Genomic DNA, 19,707 nt, shown 5'->3' on the forward strand with positions numbered 1-19,707 from the left:
ACAATCCCTGGGAAGGCTGTGGGCGTTTTTCCCAAATCTTTCAAGATCTTTGTCTTTTTTTCCTTCCACAACACACATTCAAACACACTGCTGCAGGAGCAATCCATTATTGTGTCAAAGTTCTTGTTCTGCTTTGGCCGGGAAACATACCAAAACAGCTTGTTTTCATTTCAGACGGGGATAGGAAGGACTACGTTTCAAGTCCCCTGCTCCTCCAGATGTGTCTTGATCAAGGGAAGTTGACTAAGCGCTTTGTGTCCTTTAAGACACTAATGTGATTATGTCACATATTTTCAGCTGATTCCCATTCCTATTAGTCTTGGTGTGGGGTCTGCAGCTCAATGGTCTCTATCAGAATGGAAAGCAGGGAGATTTTTCTTTCAGCAGAGTCTGGTTCCTTGCCAACCAGAGTAAACTGAGGCTTGTTTGTCTGTGTGTGTGTGTGTGTGTGTGTGTGTGTGTTTGCGTGTGTGCGTGTGTGTGTGTGTGTGTGTGTGTGTGTGTGTGTGGAGGGGTTGGTGGCTTTGAAAATAACTTGACATAAAACATGAGGTATTTTGAAAATAACTTGACATACAATTCCCAAACTATATAGTAAGGAGTGATATTAGTGTCATTGAGACTTGTTGGCAAAACCTCAAGTTGGGTAAAATGTAAGTCATACTATCTTTCTGAAAATGTGTTTTATGTGATTCTCTAAGATGAATTGGTTTGGTAATGTTTATATACGTAAAAATGAAACAGTCATACAATATGATGTCACAAAGTAGTGAAAATGTATCATTTTAATTGTTGTCACAAGACAGAAATATGTAAGTACCCTTAAGGATAATATGTGAATGACTATGGATGTCATGAGATGTTGGAATCAGATGTTAATGTTTGAGATTTTCATTTTAGTCACATCACATAGAATAACACACACAGAGATAATTTCCTTTCTCTCAATATAAACAGCACAGGCAGGTCTTTGACACCTGGCAGGATGCATCAGTGTACCCTGACCTTCCCTCACACTCACTTAGCCTTCTATAAGGAAATTAAACAGCTGAAAGCAATTGTGACACAATGAGATGTACCCAGACAAATCTGCTGACATGTCTATGGTAAACATTTTCCCCAGTCAAATGCTGGCCAAAGAAAGGATCAAAACAATATGATATTTTCAGCTGGCTTTTCTGAATGGGGGGTAACTCTGCACACACATTTGTTGCCTCAGTGTTACAATAATTAAAATGTAATTGATATATCATATATGCATCTCACAATAAGATTGTCAGACAAATAGAACAAACCAAGTTTATGTTATTGAAGAAAGTTAACAAAGGTTATCATAAGAGGTTAGAGCAGAAAGGATGTATGGTGTAAGATTTAGTCTGGATGTAGCTAAGAGCAGACCCTTGTAATTCCCAGACAAAAAAATGAAACATCTTGTGGTTTTTGTTATAAAGAATCTGAAAATTGCTGTATTTCCTTCAGTTTCTAAAGGGTGAACTATGTACGAATTGTAAAAAGGGTATGTTTTCTTTTATTTATCCATTCTACATAGGACATCTTTAAATCGATGCGTTAGAAAATATACATTGTGAACAGACAAATGGTCTCAGTCTTTTCAGCTCAATCATGATTTTAAAATGATAAAAGATTAATGAAACATGGAAGTAAGAATTGTATAACTTGTGTAATACAAAAACAAAATCCTTACTGAGATATGAAAAAGTGCATATTTATTCATCAGCTTTTAGCTGCATTATGAAAGTTGATTATATTACTGTAGTAGCAGATTGTGCTGACAAATAGACATCAAACGTTGTGTTGTGTGATGTTAACACATTTAGCTAGCTAGCTACAGTAGAGCTAATCAGTCAGTATAGTTTTTTCCTAGTAGGACTGAGGTCCAGCTTGACAGTCAGTCAAGCATGATGTGTGAGCAGATCAATGTGTTGACAATTTAAAGTACAGCATAGCAAAACATTTTGTAACTTGCATTCCTCCCTGTGTGGATCTGAAGGTGTAGGCCTAAATTCTCAAATGTACAGCTAATAAATGACCAAGGAAGGTAAGAACTTTGCTATGATGAGATAATGGAGACTATTCTTGTGCATGGATTGTGTTCCAAGTGCAAGTTTTAAGCTCAAGTGAGACAGAGATTATTATGTGATTTTTGAACTTTGCATTAGGACAAACTAGATAATCCTGCTGTAGACAGTTTGTTAAATGCAAGAGCCACTTTCTGGGTTCATCACTGTTTGGAGCAGATTAGTGGAGGGTAGTGGATCTCATATGGCCTGGTCATAGGCCATCATTGCAAGGCTTAAGGGATTATTGTCCTGACTCTCTCTCTTTCTCTCTCTCTCTCTCTCTCTCTCTCTCTCTCTCTCTCTCTCTCTCTCTGTCTCTCTCTCGCTCTGTCTCTATCTCACACTCTCTCTTGCTCACTCGCTTGTTCTCACTTGTTCTCATTTCTCTCTCTACCTCCCTCTCTCTCTCTTTGTCTCTGCCTCACTCTCTAATATTCAATCAAATTACATTGGAAAACTCATGTCAATCTGTATGTTTCATCTTCCAATCTGTTCACTCACCAGTTCTGTGCTTCATTCCTGTGTGTTGTGTTCTGCTGTGATGAGCTTTACACCATATATTTTCCAGACTCCTAGTTTGACACACAGTCCAAGCAGTATTTCAACAGTCCAGTTTGGTGGTGTAAAGTAGTTAACTGCAGCAACTGACTTACGATGTAATGGCATCTACAGGAAGAACCATGGTCGCTGGGGTTAGGAAAGATGGGTCAGAGGCTAAGTCCCTGTTTAAAGACGCCATGAGCCTGTTCCATCAACCGACAGGCCATTTCAGTGTATGTTGGATGATATGTAATTTCCCATCTGCTTTATGGCCATTTCTGATCCCCGGGCTCTTGTCAGCAAACTCTTCAGCAAAGATATCATCTGTAATATAAGGACAACTTTGGCAATACTTAGGGCCTTAAATGGCCCTTCACTTCCCCTGGCTGTGTGGATGGCTTAAGGAATGCGAGAGCACAGGTCAAAAGTAAACGGTTTGCAAACACTGGATCAAATAACACCGATTTAAGTGGCTTAAGACAGCTTGGATGTTCAATTTCAAATATGTGACTGCTGTTGGAAACTTTATCTGACCTTTAATTATTCTATGACCTTTAATTATGTCTTTAAACACGAACCATCATTGTTTTGTGTCATCACTTACTGTAGTATACACATGTACTTAACCTAACGTCTGACAACTATCTACACTGGAAGAAAGAAATGTAAAGGCTGGTTCATGCTTTTATTATGTTTTGATGACATGTCTAACAAGACAACAATCATGAAAAATGTATGGCCCTTGCCAGGAATAGCAGATCAAAAATAAATGCTCATTATAAAACATATCTGAAAGCCACTAGATGAACACTGAAATATTAAAGTAAAGCACTTTTGTTTGATAGCATAATTTTTTTCTATCTCATTATCGGCAAACAGAAACTTGGCATGTATAATGACTTATTAATATACTCTGGAGAGGAATGCAAGACAGCATGGGCCCTGGCCTGGCCAGGAGTGCTGCAGTCATAATATAAAACATTCACTTGGCAACTACTGCACTGCTTAACACACACAACTTAACACATGGTATTGTTTGTTGCCAAACGGCCCTTTAATTGTGAGCCACAGTAAAGAAAGTAAAATAATAATCTGTCAAGTTCTGAACATGATTTCATAATCCCTGCAAGTTTTTGTTTTGTATTTTTTAAGAGCTTTGGTTATTATAGAAAGGATTTTAAGTGCATGAGACTTGGCTACTGTGTATGAATGCAAGTTTGAGGGATTTCATTTGTAAAACTTTTGTGTGCATTTTAATAATAATCCTTCACTCCCATCAAAGGCACATTCCAATTTAATAAATCATTCTTAACTGCTTTCAAAACCCACATAATGTAGACATTTGCGAAATGTATTTATTTGTTAGTGGTATTATCTACAGACTGACTGCACATTATCTTTTGAGATGTTATGTTACTGTACATTGCATTCATGGTACCACAATGTCCACCTTCTCGACGAACCCTAAATTTTTTTGTCTCTTTTGGCTTGTAAGGCAGCCACTGTTTTCCCTCTGGGATGGGTCTTCCTATCCAACAACACAGCTTCAAAGAGCTCTCACCAAGCTAACCACCACCCATGCTGCTTTGTAAATCCAGCTGTTTCCCTTTTGTTTCTCTAACTCCTTCACTTCATGAAGTATTTCCAAAACTCGTCCGCATGAGCTGTGGGAACAACCAATCATTCGTTCAGAGCTGAGAGGAGGAGATTTTAAGACAATGAAATGTTTTAGCTGAATCACTCACTACGCGGTACGCATATCCAGCTGCTTGTCCTCAAACATAGTAGACATCACTTGTAAAACATTCTCATTAGTTACTCAACACATCTGGGGCTAAGGAGTTCCTGGTGACAGTTTCCCCTCCCAGTTTTCTCCCAGACTCTCAGAACCGCCCACCACGAAGTCTGCAACTCTCCCCCTTGACTACTCAGGGGAGAATCCATCCAACATTGGTAAAGTAAAGGGATAGGAACAGGAGCATTTCTCCTTTTCAAATGGACATCATTAATTTCAGTTTTCAGTAAGGATGAGCATCAAAATGGGGTCCAAATCTATTTCACAAATCTGTCAATCCTCATTGATATGCATGCAAATTAGCCAGGCGGTGCCACGTCAACTTGCAGAACTATCCAACATTAAACGTTGGCTCTTATTTCAAAGATGTCTTGGAGTTTCCTCTAAGTGCATTTAACTAATACAATTATTTGTTGCCTATTTTTATTTGCTTGACAAAAGCTGTTAGTCCTATCCAGTTTGTTGCCTGAGAGAAAGAGAGAGAGAAACAGAGAGAGAGAGAGAAACAGAGAGAGCAAGTTTACATTCTGCTTAAATTCCTCCTTCTGATGTGTCAGTGGGGCTCAGTATGCACCAATGTTACTCTTTGGAGCTTCATTTCAGGAATGTAAATGCCTTTGGCCCAGACAGGCAGTGATTTATCTCCTCATCTATCCTTGCACACATCTGCCTGTGCCCTTGTGTCATTCCTGTTGCTCATTCCTTCCTTCCTTCAGCCAGCATGTCTCCCATGAGACCTGGGACTACCCCACTTGCCCCACTCTGCCCCTGCACACTCATACACACATACAAAGGCACACAAGCCCAACACACACCTCTCCACACCCACACATCCATCCACCCATGCAAACGTTTACACACGCTTATCCTACATTTGCACACAGACACTCCTGGCTTGATCCGTCTCTCTCCTCGCCAGCGAGCAGAAGATTGCTATATCCGTTTAACACTTACAGTATCAACATCCAGGGCTTGAACTTTGCTGGACTTGGGCACTGCAGAGAAGCTTTGTTGTATACCATGCAAAGTGACCTGATACCCATACTTCCTTTCTGTCAACAGAGATTACAGTCTGAGGATTGTGGCAGGACCTCATGGCAAGCCAACCTGCTGCTCTCTGCTCTCAGTGGATAAACAGAGCATGTGCCGACAGCATGCAGGTTTGTTTGTCTTGTCAGAAAAGGGTATGAACAGCAGCAGGGCCAGCCACAACAGCCCCCATGTAAAAGTTCCACATAATCTCCACAGCAGTGCGGCTCACACAATTTTGTTCAATGGCACAAAAGTCGTGTGTGTAGCCTTGTAGTTTTCAGATGTCCCCTTTTCTTATTGTACTGTGCCCTACATGTACACCGCCTACTGAAGCACCACTGTCTTGATTTTACATTTCCTTGGCTAGGTGTGTGTGTGTGCCCAGCCGAGGAACTTGTGCCTGGTGTGAGGTCAGGTGTTATTTATCACAGCTGTCAAGGCCAGGAGTTGACATTCGTAGAGGCATTCTGCACTTCCATTGTAATTGAGTCTCCTTGTCTTTTCGAGGACACCAACAAATATAACTATGTCAGGACACCTCACAGCTATATATTGCCAGCATCACAGAGGCAGACAACTGGTGAGTTATCAGTTTGTATCAACGGAACAGATGAGGGGGGATACATCTGGCTGTACAAAGACTGCAACATGGTAGGAAAGCACTCAATTCTTCGGCCAATGCATTTTCTTACTTTTGTGTTCTTTGACTTCACAGTTGAAGTTGTCTGATCTGTCGCCGATCTGTTTCTGGAGCCTGGATAGTTTGCCTACAAAATGGGACCACAAGCACCAGTGTATTGTATGTCACATACAGGATCAATTCAGCCACTGGCTGAAATAATTTAGGATACCACTGAGTACTAGGTGTCTTTCTTGTAATTAGTCTTTATGGTCGAGGGAGATGTTCAAATGCAAGTTACTTTCAGCTGAAACTAAAGCATTCATCAAGTGCTAAACAGTGTTACAAAGAGAGAAAAAACTGGCCAAACCCTTTGATAGTGTTGACATTTTTGAGGCAAAAGCTCTATGTACATTTTCAGAGGTCAACGGAAAGTAAACACCTATTAATGGTTACCTCATGACAACCAGATAAACAGGTCGAGGTAATGATTAAGCCAGTGTTGGTCAGGTTATAGGCCATGTGTGCATAAAGACATGTGGGTGAAAGCAGGTTCATGCCGGTGCTAAGGAGCGAGTGTAATTGTTTTAGGACAGCGTTCTTTGACCTATGATGTGTGACTGTAGTACAGTAGTTCTAGAGAGAACAACTCAATAATTTATAGTAGTATAATGATACAGTAATGTCACACACACACTCGATTTGTGGAGAACTCAGTAAAATATGCCTGTTGGAAGCCATCACTATAGTTATGCAGGTATTGTGGGTGGGTGGTTGGCTGTTGGTGGTTGGCTGTTCCGACTACAACGAGGAGAGAAGAAAGCACTCTCAAGTTCACAAGGTCACTTCCAGCCCAGGGATAAAGTAAACTGAGCAAAACTGTGCAAGCTGCAACTTATCAGTCTTCTTGCATGCCAGGACTTTTTTTCTTTCTTTCCATCGCAATTTCTCCCTTTATCATTTTTGTGTTTTGAAAACAAAGTGGGCTGAGCTCAGCACCAAATGTCAGTTAGACCCTTGGCGAGTAACAAGTTCACCTCTGTCTCCTTTTATCAAGTATAGAAAGTGGTGTGATTGTATAAAAAGCTCACATTAACACACATTATTTGTATGTGTGTGTGTGTGTGTGTGGGTGTATGTGACACACACATACAAACACATATGAGCGCCTGGTCATCTAGAACCACTTAAGCGCTCATCCCATGAAAGCAAGGTTTTAGCAGCATTTCAAATACGTAGTAGTAAGAATGTGAAGTGTGAAAGCATTAGAGTGCTTCACACTATACACGGTACATAACATGTTCACCAGCTTCAGTATCGCTCAATGGATTGCTTGACAAAGAACTCTGCTGCTAGAATATTGATCTGAGATTCCTCGCTAATTAAACCATGTTAGTATGATATGATTCTGCAATGTCATTGTCTTAAATGTCATGACTTGAATAATTTTCTTGAAGAAAGTAAGTCAGTCATAGCCCCAGCTATGCTGTTTTCGTGGCGCTGGCCAGCTTGTGAGTCATTTAAGCCCTTGACGACAACTGGCATTCAGCTCTGGTGTCTGACTGTTCCTGTTCAGTGTACTGCGTCTGTAACATGGCTTCAAATTACATTATGACAGAAATGGGTTATTCATCACACAAAGTCTTACGTTTCTAAGGTGGTGAATGCTGCAGTCCTAAAACACCGAAGTAACACAGGGTTGACAAACCCATTTCAATCTTGCTGCTATGAGACAAGTCTCTTAATTCACATTACACTTTAGCTGTTTACTTGTGCCAAGTCAAAAACTCGGGTCAAGCCGAAAGCTAAGTTTGTGTGGCCTCTCAGGATTTGTTAAAAAGAATTACGTAGTATTTTACTGCATGTAGATTAGCAGCACAAACGATGGTAAAAAGCAAGTGACATTGTTGTTTAACCAGAATGAGAATATAAAGCCAACTCAAAAACCTGGCATAATTTATATGAGTAAGGGAATTACACTTTCATTTAGTAGACGCTCTTATCCAGAGCAACTTACAGTAAGTACAGGGATATTCCCCCCGAGGCAAGCAGGGTGAAGTGCTTTGCCCAAGGACACAACATCAGTTGGCACGGCGGGGAATCGATCCGGCAACCTTCTGATTACTAGCCCGACACCCTCACCGCTTAGCCATCTGACTCTCTCTAGAGTTATATAAGTCAGTGTCCTACACAAAAACTTCAACATTAGATAGCAGAAAAAAACTGAGAGGGTCATCTGGTGTCCATTAAGAAGATAAAATGGTTAACTTGGAGCCTTTTACCAGCATCTCTGTTTCTGGGAGGCGTCCTTGGTGCTCTCTCCATCATCATCCAGATGATACAATACTAAAGGTTTCCAACAGCCGCACAGGATCCCTTAATCAAAAACTAATTGTAATAGATATTGGGGGAGTGCGAACACATGACCATGCGGCTGGTATCAGTCGTCTAAAGCTGCACACAGCATTACAACAACAAAGGAGTGATCGCTAAGGTAAGGCAGAAAAAGTGTGAGGTACCACATATGGCTGACAAAGCAACATATTTCAGTACTTGCAGTTCACTGACAGTATTTTCTGCTAACAACCATGTTGTTGTTTTTGAGCTGTTTGTGTGTGTATTTACTTGTGTGTGTGATAATACTAGATTGTTAATCTTATGCGTCACACAAACTTATTTTCTTTGTATGTGAAATTACTGTCATGATGTTAGAATCTAAAGAACTCTTTGCACGACAAATAAGACTGACTGACTTACAAACCCTTCTGACGTGTTTGGAAGCCATGTTCAAATTTGTAGACAAGGTTAGAAAAGGCTGTCTTGTCACTTTGAGTTATTGTGTAATTCCCTTCGACTAAACTGATTGACTGAGGAAGTAGGACCACACATAATCTTTACTGCCAAATTCACTTCCATGTAATTCACTTTGGTAGGGCACATGTTAGTCAACAACCTGTTGATGAATGTACAAGTGACAGCAAACAATATTCATCTCTGCCGTGTCAGTCTACCAGACTTGCCCATAATAGACAGGAGCTTTGTTTGTACAGTGAGTTAATAGGTGGATGAATTAAAAGTGGTGTTGACTCAGCAATCGCTCACTCTCTCTCTCACATACACACACACACACATACACACACACACACACACACACACACACACACTCTCACACACATGCACACTAACCAAACAAAACCAAATCAAACCAGACAGGTATCACAGCATTTAAACCAACTTTCACAATAATACTAAGCACACCCAGCCTTGAAACCAAACCTGAAGCGCCTCATTGGTGGAGCCACAGTTGACTTTTTAGTTCTCAAGTTCTAATACTTCTGCATGCTCGGACGCTGCTCTGTATGGGCAATGCATGGCTCGAGCGGAGTCTGCTTTCCTTTGCTGAAAATGTATGCCTGAACAATGTAATTGTGTGGAAAATGCATGCAGCCCCCACCCAGCATAACCACCCCTGCTGCACTCCCCTGTGGATAACAAATGGGCCTTTTCTCTAGGAATTGAGGCTAAACGATGGTTTCACTTAGAGAGCAAAGTGACTGTCCATCTTCATAACAGTGCTCTCCATCAAAGAGCAATGAATCCCATCCCATCCCACTGGCGCTGATTAAACGCAGCCAATGGATATCCCCTCTGTGAAGGCCCATGCAGTCGGCCCCCATGTCAGTCTGGCACCTGCAACTATCAGGTTCCTCCTTAGATGCGATGGGGAAAAGCCCCACACATCTGGCCAGGGAGGTAGAGGATCGTTCCGGCTGTGCCATTCAGAGCACTGTGTTTGAAAGTGACACACCACCACTTGACTCAAATGACCAAAGGCATTTCTCATCGGAGGGGTCAGTTGCAAATCCTTCAGGCCACTAAGATCAGCGATTAAGGATATTTCCTTCTTCATTTCAGTTTGAACTTTATGACTGTGAAGTGTAGATTTGGATAATTTGCGTTTAACTCTCCAATAGATGGATTGTGTGTGCATGCCTACAAAGGTATGGTCTACAGGGGTTCCTGGGGAGATAAGCAACAGGCTTGATTCCATATTAAGCTAAAATTGCCAATTTTATTGGCTGCTATCAACAGCACTGTAAAGAAGATACACCACTGCTGTTTACAGGGCTTTGATGGTGTGAACACTTCAAATATCTGTTGATGTTTATTGATCAGACGATTTGATCCGCCTGCACAGTAGTTTATACTTTAATGTTTACTTCTTTAGATCCAACGATTCACAAAAGGTATTCTTTAACAGTCAGTAACAGTTTGAGATTGGTCTGTCATTGTTTGTATTGGGTTACTGTGCCAAGTTGTCCCAACTATTTCAAGGGGGTAACATCTTGCAGTGGGGCATGTTCGTGACAGGTTTGCAACAACCTTGGCAGCCAAGTACGTCTCCCAGTATGAAAACAAGCCTAATTTACCTGCTCGCAACTACCCTTAAAGAGCATCATAGCCAGTTAATGTAACTTACAATACTAATGCTTCAGCCATTAAACCATGTTATTAATAATGTCATTAATGGCTTGCATTGGGTTTTGGATGTTTGTCTCAATGATGACTGTTAGGTTTTTGCTAAGGTACCCTCAGTTCACCTGATTGAAGAGTTACCTGTAAACATGCATCAGCTGATGTCATTACCTCATCTGTGAGGTCAACAGCCTTAGATAAGTTATAGGATTAACACAAGCCTATACTGATCTCATTGCTACCTGCTGGCATGGTGACAAGGTCTTAGACAAGAGGCTTTATATGAACCAACTATTGGGTGGTATCAGTACACTAACTCTGACCTTTCTCTAGTTAGGGAGAGACCAAGAGGCATGTCACATGAGAGGGATTTATCTTCAGATCACTTGCACTCAACAGTCCACTTAATGGATGTGCCTGATGGACCAGAATGAGAGAGAAACCACTTCTTTGGAATATGTTAATATTTATGTTTTTTCTTCCTATCTCACTGGGGAAGTACTGACAAATGTATTTTTGAAAATATGTTCCTGCTCCAGCCAGGATGAGGACATTTATGGTTTTGACAATGTTTTGATTGCGTTAGCTTTAGAGTGGACATGTCCCCAGAGTTGCATTGAATTTATTAGTCCCACAACACCCATTTGCAATGTTTTTTAACATGCTGGGTCACCTGTCTCACAGCTATCTACAACGTCTGGATCTGCCTTTCCATCATGGAGCGCTACCTGTCGTAATGACCCTGTAATAAAGTGTCATTATGTACCCGCCCACCATCTTGTGTACAGTGCACAAAGCCACTGAAGGAATCCAGGCCCTGTTTTTTATAATTTATTTCTGGTGGGTATAAATGTCAGCATCCTTTGTGAGGATTACAAAAAATCCCACATCGGGGCTGGGCTGATTGTTCCATGTGGAATCGTGGGAGTAGAATAGAGCATTTGATTTCAGATAATGTAGAACGAGACAAATGCCACTGGACTGGCAGGAGCCTTTTGTCTAAGCCTGGCTGTAGCTGGAGACTAGAATATGAGACAGTCTATGTCAGCGAGTGCTTGAAGAGATGAGAATGCCAGTGTACAGTATGGATTTCACTGACTGTTATAATACAATTTGTCAGGTCTTATCATATCTGTGACAACTGGAATTTATCTCCTTCACCTTTTATATTCCACCTCATTATGCCATGCAAAGCAACCTAAGATCCTAATTTGTCACCGTGTAGATACTTTACTGGGCAAAGTTCTCCTTAAATATACAATCTGTAGAGTTATTACCACAACAATGCACTGGATTATAGAACGAGGACTTTGGCAAGCAGTTTTAAACAATTTACCTGTCCATCTAATAGAATGTCATGATAGTGGAATGACAAGGGAAGTGTGAAGGGAAGTGTGAGTCTTTAACTTATGTAAAGGTCGCATAGTGCATTTCAGAAGTCACACCTGCCAGTGTCTTCATAATGTACAAGTGGTCAGAATTCACAAAGCAGATTACTGACAATTTGTCCATAACTGTGTTTTGACTCAAAGTTCAATAACTTGTTCAGTAATCGGTATATTGATTGCAAATGTCATCATGTGTTAGTATAGAGTCAGTCATGTGGCAGCCAGAACAATCCAAGGGCCCCATTGTTCATTCATCAGCACCCCTGATTGGGCCCATGTCTTGGTTAGCTGCAGGCCTGCCAGATAAAGATCAGTAGATGATTGGGCACACACATTCTTAACATGGCTGACCCGTGACATCTCAGAGGCCGTCGGGGAGCCTGTCATTATGTGTACAATGCACTGCTTTCTTCCCTCTTATCTTTACCGATGACATTGAGAGTTTTCGCATTAACTCATTAACGACAAAACTCATCATTAAAGGCATCAAGGAGACTAAGGCGTGGTGCAGTGGCAGTGACACAGTGCCCGGAGGAATGTGACCAAAGCCCTCAAGCAGCCTAATGGAGACCTTAATAATCCTTAGGGGCAGTTGCAGGGCTTGTTGATCTGTAGTTGTCAAGTCAGCCATTTTCATGTCATCATACTCAAGATTGTTCCTCCAACACGGAGGAAAAAATGTAGGTTTATGTCACTTTCTGGTTTCAGGATGCTCTAAGACATTATCATGAATGCAGTATGTGCCTTGTACACCCCTAACAATCACTTAAATATAGCATTGTGTATGTGCTGGGGGTGTTCTTACACATTAGACAGAAATTGAATCATCTTCAAATAAGTCATATGGTGGATACTGATTTAGTTTTAAACACACACCATATCATGCGAAAGGCTTGATAGTTCAAATGGTGCTAGTATGTGTTTGTGTGTGTTTACACGTGTGTGTGTGTGTGTGTGTGTGTGTGTATAAGAGTAAGTGAGAGTATGTGTGTTTGGGGTAGGGGGCGGGGACGGGGTGTAAAACTGTGTTTAAAACAGATCTGTCACTGCTGCCTTTTCTCTGTGCTGCTAGTTGTTATGTCACCACAATTACACCAAGGGAAAAAGGGGGAAAAATGCCTGTGAAAGATTGATAGCTTTGGTCTGTGGTTCAATTGTAAATTAGAATGCAAGTCCCCCTGGGATACAAGGGCTCTATTTGTGATTAAGAAAGAGGCTCCATAATAGACTGATGGTGTAAAAGTTTGCCCCCTCTAACAAACAGGCAATTAGCTTGATGAAATGGCTCCTACTTTTTAAGCGTCCTGGATATGTGAACCGGTATTATAATGAAGTGTCTGATAGTTTATGATATTAATTTCACCTTGAGCTGCAGAGGAAGTGGTGTGGTAGTATATTAGGGCTTTGTCCTGTATTATAGAATTAGCACTTCCCCAGCACAGGAACACACAATGCAAAATGAACAACAGAAAAAGTACAAAGCAGACCAGGCTATTAAATAACAAAGACGCTACTGGCAAATGCCAAGCGTTCTGTACATTATGCCAGTAAGAGGGCTAGTTTCAAAACTTTGAATCACCTCATGAAGCGCTAATGAAGTAACGGTCGCCTTGCAGTTCTTGAAGTTACATCAAAAACGGACTGTTTTCTTTCTTTCTTCATTCTTTGTAAATGGATCACCACCTCTTCCTTTTTTTATTTTCTTCCAAATAACTTTTTAGGGCACCTGCTTAGATGGTCTGAGACATGTGTGGTCTCACAAGACAGTTATATTGGTTGGGGACTTGCAATGAGTCAATGAGATCGACAGATACCATAGGCAGAGATAACCCCAAACAAAATGCCCTGGAATAATCTAATATAAAATTGCACTGCATGCTAATTGCAGGATAGAGCATCAGGCAATGAAGGGAATTTTAGGTTTGTGCTGAGAATAGTGAACTTGTAAGCAGTGGCACAGTGAATACACAAAATCCTTGATAAGGCAATGAGGTGTTTTGGGGATGTTGGAGGGGATCTGCCTGCCAGAAAGGGTAAGAGGGGGATAATGTGGAGGCAGTTAACTGAGAATGGTGACTCTGCATTGGAATTAAGTACAAAGTTGTCCTAATTTTTGTTCATTTACTTGTCCATCCCTGAAGTTGCCCTATATCTCGGACTCTATGAAAATTATTTTTACATATGGTTTTTGACACGTCAACATGTTCTATGGCTGTCACTTTTCAACATGACAAACTTTTGAGCCAAACATGTCATAGGGCTCAAGTAAAAAAATATTATGATCCAAACTCTTTTAAGCATAATCTTGTCCAGCTTCACAATAATTGTATTGGTGTAAATCACTTATTGCATGAAGGTTCATTTAAGAAGGAAGCTGACCGAGTAAAATGGGGTGATTACTAAAGATATATGCAAACACTGCACTAATAGGGTCATCAGGCTGTTTACATATGATGAGAATGCTGACTTCCACACTGTTCATTATGTAGAGTGAGATTTCATTAGAGAAACCAACCTGACTTGTAATTTGAGTCAGTGATTAAACAAGGTGTTGGCTGTTGAGCTGCTTTCCTCAGCAGGCTACACTTGACTTTGCATCGTCTTCAAATTGACTCAAGGATAAATAAGGAGCTGAAAGGCCATGGCCTTGTGGTGTTGAGATCTTGGCATTTTGGCACTATCAAAAGCCCCTCACTGTCTGGAGCTGTGCCCTTCTACTTCCTGAGATGTAGCCCAACCTGTCCAGCCACACCCTTTTCAACAGTGCTAATGTTTCATTCATAAAGGATAGTCTAGACCGTGGAGGGCCAAGTGGTGGTATTAGTTAACACTTTTGAACAGTCTGCTGATCCTGTGAAATGATAAAACGCCTCTTTAGACATAAATTGCATATGGGATTGTATCTCTAACAATGCAGAAATGGCCTAGACAAAAGTCTTCCAACTTACTTGTTTGTATTAACAAATATTCAAACAGGAATATCATACAGGGTAAAGGATTAGTCGTTCATGACCTCATACGATGAATAGACAATAATATGGGTTCATGGTCAAACTCTATTCTCTTGAAAACTGAGCCACAAATAAAAAGCTTGTGAAAGATGCCATTTCATACTTGTCTTCTTTCAGGAAGAATAGGGTACCTTTTCAATATGTGCTACAATACATGATCCAAAAACCCATCATCTTTGCCGTTGTTCAATATTCCACAAAACTAGTGGGTCTGAACAGAATTCATGAGATAGATAATAGGTAGATATTATTGAATATTTGTCAGGGACAACAATGTGTACTCTCAAGGATAGGAAGATGGGACAGGCATGCACTTTACAGTGCAGTGTGAGTACCACTGAAATCCTTGGGTGAGAATTTCCCTGTAGACCTCCATTGGACAAAAGGAGTCACATGGGACTGAAAGTAGTATGGTTCTTGCAGCTGGTTGGTTATGTTGTGATAATGTAAACATCGCCCAACTCTTCTGTGTAATTGATCTCAAATCTTGTTTGACAATATGTTTTCATAGCAGACATATCACTTGTCTGATAAGAATTGCTTAGGTTTTGGGGAAATACCAGCGCTCAGTAAATCTTGTGTTGAGTTTATGAAGACAGGTATGAAGACTGGTATGAAGACCAGTGTTGATCAATAGCCATGTCTGATACTCTCAGGCTAATGTATTTTGTTAAAAAAACAAAGTACAGAGAAATAACACGTTTCTTTGTTCACTTTTCAACACTGACAGAGTGACAGGCATATTTGCTGCTCTTCTGACAACGGTGTGATAAGTGTTGATAAAATAGCAACAAGCAAAGAGTGCCATTACTTACTTGGATATTTCTGTTGTTTATACAAAGTTGTATATTTTTTCATTCTGGTGTTCTTCCTCTCGCTGCCACTTGAGGCCACCCTATTTGTTGAAATCCAACAGATACATTTCACAGTGTGCAACATAATGGAAAACATTTGAATCTGATGACATAGCAAATTGTATTTATATGACATACATTTGTATGAAATAAGCAAAGAGAGATACGTTTGAGAAGTTTGTCTCACAAGTGGTGAGATCAGGGCTCAGAATCACAATACTCGAATTAGACATAATTTCATATCTTGGCACAGTTCTATTCACATGTGTACTGCAAAGTGCATAAACGTAGAAACATATTTCAAGGTGACAACAGTGCATTTAAATCCATAGTTTTTTTTTTTTTTTTTTCAAATTACTTTAAACAATACTGTGTTATGAGCAAGAAACAGAAAACCCCCAGTGAAAATATTGATATATGATGACGGCAAAGTTCAATACTGCCAACACTGAATTTCTCTTTGTTTTGTTAAACTTTTTTCAGATACTAAGACAGATATGCAATAGACTATTTGAAAACAAGGACCAGCCCATGCCAGGACAACTCAAACCTCAGTCCATGTCTCCCAGCGGCCCTCATTAGGAAACAAGCTGCTTCCAATTACGTACAATGCACAAGCCAAATCAGTCTTTCTCTTGCCCTTCCTTTTTGATTACTTCTGAAAATATTTATATTTCTTGAAAACTTGAGAGCCAGTGGTTTATGATCAGGTTCAGGCTGAGTCAGTGAGAGTAACAGGATGTATGTTGAAAACCTTTTTTTTCTAATGTTTCCACATCCTCCCCTACCAATGTGAACCTTTTATTTTCATGCTACATCATAAAAATGTCAGGTTCAAGCCTCTAATTAATTAAAATGTAAGGCTTTTGCAACTGAGTAAGCTCTATTGTAACAGAAATATAATTGTGCTTTTCTTCAATTACATTGAATTGGATTTGTGGATATGAATCAGGAATCATTTTGAAACATTAACTTATTTGCTGCAACATGAACGGGAGGCAATTAGACACAACTAAGTAAGCTATTATACAGTTTATTTCCGTTGTTGATTGTACAATTATAAGACAACAATTACCTTTACAAGGTTTATAAAAACAACATATATTTTATAGCACAAAACATTGCTGTTCAGCAAATTCATGACATGTGATGCAAAAGTGTGTTACAGCCCAGCATGGGTATGGTTATTTATTATGGTAACACCTACGCAATTTAAGGCTTAAGATTAAGTATCATATCATAAATGTGTTTGATTTCTAGAAGGATTGAAAGCACATCAGTAATTGTTACAAACTAATAACTACACATTTTCACACATCCATCCTCTGTTTGTCAAAAGGGGAGGTACACCACCAGGCAGGTTCTGCTATCAATCTCACTTAATCACAACAGGTGAACACATCTACACCATGTGACACCCTGTGTCTTGCTAAAAGATTGGCTGTTAAAAAATGATATCCTGTCTTCCCTCAGCATGCTACAGTAGCCTACATCACCTACCTGTATACTAACCTATCTAAAACTCCATCTCTTAATTACATCAAACAACTCAAGGAAAGATTTATGTTGTGTCTTTGTTGTTCTTATTGACCATCATAATGTTTATGATTCAAACACTTTAAGGAGACAGTAACTGAAGCGCACTGGGAGTTAGCCTAAGTAGAGATCATGGAGACAGATGAATCCTTTACTGTTTAAATTGACATTTTAATCTGTCATTGGCTAATTGAACTTTGTGAGCTGTCTTGAATCTATTGCTTTTTACATAGGCCCTTAGGGCAAAGACACAACGAGTAGAGTGATACACACTGCTAAATGGACTTCACAACCAAACATGCACACACTCATGAACACACGGATAAAATGCACAAAACTATCACACTTCAGAGGTATTGCTTTAAATTAGAGGTATGACCATTTTGAGTAGTTGATCTGAAGATTTATGGATCACAATGTTTGGCAACTTCCAATCCTAAAGCCCAGCAAAAAAAAAAATTGTGCCTATTGAAGTTAAAAGTAAGTTCGGTTTTTGGCACATTCACAAAATATATTTGTTTCTCAATGTTCAAATATGCTGTGACTTCTCAAAACTTACTCATCATACAGTACATAAATAACTCTTTAGTTCTCCAGTCAAAACTTTACGACAGTTAGTAATGTTTCCAACAGTTAGGGTTAGGGTTGGGGTGAGGGTTAGAGATATAAAAATATATAACATGTGATCAATTCTTTATGATAATTGTCAACAGGTTTATCTGAAATACATGGTGACTCTTTCTTAAGTCTGTGCAGCTTGATGCAGCAGTAAGTATAACTTAAGGGAGGAAAATGTATTGTGTAATGGGTTTAAACTTATAGCTCCTCTTCTATTGTCATCCTTGGACCACGAGGCCCTATTGGTTTGGTGGCAGACTGTACACTATAGTCACTCTGCGATCAGCAGCTGCTCATTTGCTTCTGTTGCGTTCTGCTAATCACACTTGTACGTTCAAGACTAAGAAGACTCCCAAAACCAATGCCAAATGGTTTTGAGGAAGCAGGTTGAGAAGATGTATTTTTGGGGCATTCTGCTCTATTAATTGACAGTTTGCATTTGTTACAGTTTGCATGAACGCCTTATCTGTTTCATATTTTCAAGATAATGGGTAACATTTTAAGGAAGACAAATACTTTTATAATTTAAAATGTGACTTTCTGGTCACAGGGAGATTTCAGAAGTCTGGGAAGAATGATGTTTCTTCCTTGACTCCTTGTCATCTAATTCAATCAGACTCTTCAAGTTGATTAGCCTGGTTAACCTTTGCTCCCAGTTGGGCCTGGAAGGGTTAATCAGGAGACCTTCAGTCAGTATCTCTCTATCTCCCACTCTACGAACTTGGTGAAGGGAAAGATAAGATTAAAGTGAACTTTCATCCTCGTCTTTTCTTCTATCCAAGGCACGGGGTATCATCTGCCGCTTGACCCACACGACGCAAAGTAAAACAAATCCGAGTTATATGATAAGGATTTGGGCCTTCATTCCAAATTTGACCACAATTGACAAGAAAATCAAGACACCAATCAAGATGTATGTACCAAAAAGTAATCTCCAATATATGCTTATTAGCCTAACTGCTTTCATGTTGATTATTAGTGCATGCGTAGGCCAAATCTGTCGAATGTTTGTATGACTTCAACAGATAGGCTACAAGCTCGAGTGTTTGCTTAACCTGTTACATGAGTGAAAGGCTTTTCAAAGCACGAGCGTGAATTTCAACCACTAACTTGGCCAAGCACTATTTATCGATTCACCTAACTGTGGTTCTCCAGATTGGGGCACATCTTACAGCCCTGTGTTCCCGCGTGCTTTTCTTTATAAACAATAATAAAGCGATTTACCCTTTTCACGGCGCCCTGAGTATAAAATCGTTAAAGATCTTGCTATTTGTGTGTGATCAGTAAATATTTAGCACGGTAACATCCTCGAGTCTAGTCCTAATCGATGTGAGTCCCGATGGGGTGCGCTATTGTGTTTGGAGGCTTGCTGAGCCTGTGCTTCAAGATTCTGTCGTAAGGACAACCTTATAGACTAAGGAGCGGCTTATCAGGGAAAGCTTTAGCTTATACCTTTAATTAGCTCTTATGTTCATAATGTGCATTTTATTAGCCTAATATCCAGACAAAATAGCTGCTCTGGCATGCTATTACTTTGACTCAGGTCTGTGTTTTAGTGTGCAGTATTTATGCATTCTACCATTAAAAAAACTAACACTAAAGCCAACAAATCTTGAAAATCACACATTGAACTAGTAAAATTTGAAGTGACACACACACACAAACTATTGTTCTCACTAAAATAATTTTAACACTTAATGAGAGGCTATAACTTATAATAACAACACGCATACTGATAATAACAATCATTATTATAT

General features: G+C 39.9%; 1 long non-coding RNA gene across 1 annotated transcript in view; it reads right to left on the bottom strand.

Annotated features, from left to right (window-relative positions):
• LOC146258591 (uncharacterized) overlaps window positions 1–19,707 on the bottom strand; it is a 31,725-nt gene that overhangs the window by 10,731 nt on the left and 1,287 nt on the right. The window lies entirely within an intron of this gene.

The sequence above is a fragment of the Hypomesus nipponensis genome, chromosome 14 (genome assembly GCF_054491055.1).
Source record: "Hypomesus nipponensis isolate SF chromosome 14, ASM5449105v1, whole genome shotgun sequence".
Taxonomy (NCBI): domain Eukaryota; kingdom Metazoa; phylum Chordata; class Actinopteri; order Osmeriformes; family Osmeridae; genus Hypomesus; species Hypomesus nipponensis.